This window comes from Ochotona princeps, chromosome 1 (genome assembly GCF_030435755.1).
Source record: "Ochotona princeps isolate mOchPri1 chromosome 1, mOchPri1.hap1, whole genome shotgun sequence".
Taxonomy (NCBI): Eukaryota; Metazoa; Chordata; class Mammalia; order Lagomorpha; family Ochotonidae; genus Ochotona; species Ochotona princeps.
Genome location: NC_080832.1, coordinates 150514756 through 150519732, shown reverse-complemented (window position 1 = coordinate 150519732; position 4977 = coordinate 150514756).

Genomic DNA, 4977 nt, shown 5'->3' with positions numbered 1-4977 from the left:
TAGGAAACCCTGTTGGGTCACTTCCGGTCCCATGCCCATTGAGCCCAGTGGGATAGAATCAAGCAGCTTGAGCACCCACACAAAACGAACATGGAGCTCCTCACTCAAGGCGCTCAAAACTACATGGCGAAAGACAAGTTCAGTGCCCAAGCCATTTCCCGCTGCCATGGAAACCAAGTGCTCTGGCAGCACATATGTCTGAAAGTGGATATGACACCTAGGGAAGGGAGTGTGCTGGTGAATGGCAACTGCCCGAAGCAGCAACACAGCTCTTCCACTGCCAAAACAACTCCACCTACCTCATGAACTTCACATACCATCAGCTGTCCTGGCAGCTATCTAGGAAACCCTGTTTGGTCACTTCCTGTCCCATGCCCATTGAGCTCAGTGGGATGGAATCAAGCAGCTTCAGCACCCACACAAAACGAACATGTAGCTCCTCACTCAAGGCGCTCAAAACTACATCGTGAAAACAAGTTCAGTGCCCAAGCCATTTCCCGCGGACATGGAAACCAAGTGCTCTGGCAGCACATATGTCTGAAAGTGGATATCACACCCAGGGAAGGGAGTGTGCTGGTGAATGGCAACTGCCCGAAGCAGCAGCACAGCTCTTCCACTGCCAAAACAACTCCACCTACCTCATGAACTTCACATACCATCAGCTGTCCTGGCAGCTATCTAGGAAACCCTGTTGGGTCACTTCCGGTCCCATGCCCATTGAGCCCAGTGGGATGGAATCAAGCAGCTTCAGCACCCACACAAAACGAACATGGAGCTCCTCACTCAAGGCGCTCAAAACTCCACAGCCAAAGACAAGTTCAGTGCCCAAGCCATTTCCCGCTGCCATGGAAACCAAGTGCTCTGGCAGCACATATGTCTGAAAGTGGATATGACACCTAGGGAAGGGAGTGTGCTGGTGAATGGCAACTGCCCGAAGCAGCAGCACAGCTCTTCCAGTGCCAAAACAACTCCACCTGCCTCATGAACTTCACATACCATCAGCTGTCCTGGCAGCTATCTAGGAAACCCTGTTGGGTCACTTCCTGTCCCCTGCCCATTGAGCCCAGTGGGATGGAATCAAGCAGCTTGAGCACCCACAAAAAACGAACATGGAGCTCCTCACTCAAGGCGCTCAAAACTACATGGCGAAAGACAAGTTCAGTGCCCAAGCCATTTCCCGCTGCCATGGAAACCAAGTGCTCTGGCAGCACATATGTGTGAAAGTGGATATGACACCTAGGGAAGGGAGTGTGCTGGTGAATGGCAACTGCCCGAAGCAGCAGCACAGCTCTTCCAGTGCCAAAACAACTCCACCTGCCTCATGAACTTCACATACCATCAGCTGTCCTGGCAGCTATCTAGGAAACCCTGTTGGGTCACTTCCGGTCCCATGCCCATTGAGCCCAGTGGGATGGAATCAAGCAGCTTGAGCACCCACACAAAACGAACATGGAGCTCCTCACTCAAGGCAATCAAAATACATGGCGAAAGACAAGTTCAGTGCCCAAGCCATTTCCCGCTGCCATGGAAACCAAGTGCTCTGGCAGCACATATGTCTGAAAGTGGATATGACACCTAGGGAAGGGAGTGTGCTGCTGAATGGCAACTGCCCGAAGCAGCAGCACAGCACTTCCAGTGCCAAAACAACTCCACCTGCCTCATGAACTTCACATACCATCAGCTGTCCTGGCAGCTATCTAGGAAACCATGTGGGGTCAATTCCGTTCCCCTGCCCATTGAGCCCAGTGGGATGGAATCAAGCAGCTTCAGCACCCACACAAAACGAACATGGAGCTCCTCACTCAAGGCCCTAAAAACTCCACCGCCAAAGACAAGTTCAGTGCCCAAGCCATTTCCCGCTGCCATGGAAACCAAGTGCTCTGGCAGCACATATGTGTGAAAGTGGATATGACACCTAGGGAAGGGAGTGTGCTGGTGAATGGCAACTGCCCGAAGCAGCAGCACAGCTCTTCCAGTGCCAAAACAACTCCACCTACCTCATAAACTTCACATACCATCAGCTGTCCTGGCAGCTATCTAGGAAACCCTGTTTGGTCACTTCCTGTCCCATGCCCATTGAGCTCAGTGGGATGGAATCAAGCAGCTTCAGCACCCACACAAAACGAACATGGAGCTCCTCACTCAAGGCGCTCAAAACTACATGGCGAAAACAAGTTCAGTGCCCAAGCCATTTCCCGCTGCCATAGAAACCAAGTGCTCTGGCAGCACATATGTCTGAAAGTGGATATGACACCTAGGGAAGGGAGTGTGCTGGTGAATGGCAACTGCCCGAAGCAGCAGCACAGCTCTTCCAGTGCCAAAACAACTCCACCTGCCTCATGAACTTCACATACCATCAGCTGTCCTGGCAGCTATCTAGGAAACCCTGTTGGGTCACTTCCGGTCCCATGCCCATTGAGCCCAGTGGGATGGAATCAAGCAGCTTGAGCACCCACACAAAACGAACATGGAGCTCCTCACTCAAGGCGCTCAAAACTCCACAGCCAAAGACAAGTTCAGTGCCCAAGCCATTTCCCGCTGCCATGGAAACCAAGTGCTCTGGCAGCACATATGTCTGAAAGTGGATATGACACCTAGGGAAGGGAGTGTGCTGGTGAATGGCAACTGCCCGAAGCAGCAGCACAGCTCTTCCACTGCCAAAACAACTCCACCTACCTCATGAACTTCACATACCATCAGCTGTCCTGGCAGCTATCTAGGAAACCCTGTTGGGTCACTTCCGGTCCCATGCCCATTGAGCCCAGTGGGATGAAATCAAGCAGCTTGAGCACCCACACAAAACGAACATGGAGCTCCTCACTCAAGGCACAAAAAACTCCACGGCCAAAGACAAGTTCAGTGCCCAAGCCATTTCCCGCTGCCATGGAAACCAAGTGCTCTGGCAGCACATATGTCTGAAAGTGGATATGACACCTAGGGAAGGGAGTGTGCTGGTGAATGGCAACTGCCCGAACCAGCAAAACAGCTCTTCCAGTGCCAAAACAACTCCACCTGCCTCATGAACTTCACATACCATCAGCTGTCCTGGCAGCTATCTAGGAAACCCTGTTGGGTCACTTCCGGTCCCATGCCCATTGAGCCCAGTGGGATGGAATCAAGCAGCTTGAGCACCCACACAAAACGAACATGGAGCTCCTCACTCAAGGCACTCAAAACTACATGGCGAAAGACAAGTTCAGTTCCCAAGCCATTTCCCGCTGCCATGGAAACCAAGTGCTCTGGCAGCACATATGTCTGAAAGTGGATATGACACCTAGGGAAGGGAGTGTGCTGGTGAATGGCAACTGCCCGAAGCAGCAGCACAGCTCTTCCACTGCCAAAACAACTCCACCTACCTCATGAACTTCACATACCATCAGCTGTCCTGGCAGCTATCTAGGAAACCCTGTGGGGTCACTTCCGGTCCCATGCCCATTGAGCCCAGTGGGATGCAATCAAGCAGCTTCAGCACCCACACAAAACGAACATGGAGCTCCTCACTCAAGGCACAAAAAACTCCACGGCCAAAGACAAGTTCAGTGCCCAAGCCATTTCCCGCTGCCATGGAAACCAAGTGCTCTGGCAGCACATATGACTGAAAGTGGATATGACACCTAGGGAAGGGAGTGTGCTGGTGAATGGCAACTGCCCGAAGCAGCAGCACAGCTCTTCCACTGCCAAAACAACTCCAACTGCCTCATGAACTTCACATACCATCAGCTGTCCTGGCAGCTATCTAGGAAACCCTGTTGGGTCACTTCCGGTCCCATGGCCATTGAGCCCAGTGGGATGGAATCAAGCAGCTTCAGCACCCACACAAAACGAACATGGAGCTCCTCACTCAAGGCGCTCAAAACTCCACAGCCAAAGACAAGTTCAGTGCCCAAGCCATTTCCCGCTGCCATGGAAACCAAGTGCTCTGTCAGCACATATGTGTGAAAGTGGATATGACACCTAGGGAAGGGAGTGTGCTGGTGAATGGCAACTGTCAGAAGCAGCAGCACAGCTCTTCCACTGCCAAAACAACTCCACCTACCTCATGAACTTCACATACCATCAGCTGTCCTGGCAGGTATGTTGGACACCCTGTTGGGTCACTTCCGGTCCCATGCCCATTGAGCCCAGTGGGATGGAATCAAGCAGCTTCAGCACCCACACAAAACGAACATGGAGCTCCTCACTCAAGGCGCTCAAAACTCCACAGCCAAAGACAAGTTCAGTGCCCAAGCCATTTCCCGCTGCCATGGAAACCAAGTGCTCTGGCAGCACATATGTCTGAAAGTGGATATGACACCTGGGGAAGGGAGTGTGCTCGTGAATCGCAACTGCCCGAAGCAGCAGCACAGCTCTTCCAGTGCCAAAACAACTCCACCTACCTCATAAACTTCACATACCATCAGCTGTCCTGGCAGCTATCTAGGAAACCCTGTTTGGTCACTTCCTGTCCCATGCCCATTGAGCTCAGTGGGATGGAATCAAGCAGCTTCAGCACCCACACAAAACGAACATGGAGCTCCTCACTCAAGGCGCTCAAAACTACATGGCGAAAACAAGTTCAGTGCCCAAGCCATTTCCCGCTGCCATAGAAACCAAGTGCTCTGGCAGCACATATGTCTGAAAGTGGATATGACACCTAGGGAAGGGAGTGTGCTGGTGAATGGCAACTGCCCGAAGCAGCAGCACAGCTCTTCCAGTGCCAAAACAACTCCACCTGCCTCATGAACTTCACATACCATCAGCTGTCCTGGCAGCTATCTAGGAAACCCTGTTGGGTCACTTCCGGTCCCATGCCCATTGAGCCCAGTGGGATGGAATCAAGCAGCTTGAGCACCCACACAAAACGAACATGGAGCTCCTCACTCAAGGCGCTCAAAACTCCACAGCCAAAGACAAGTTCAGTGCCCAAGCCATTTCCCGCTGCCATGGAAACCAAGTGCTCTGGCAGCACATATGTCTGAAAGTGGATATGACACCTAG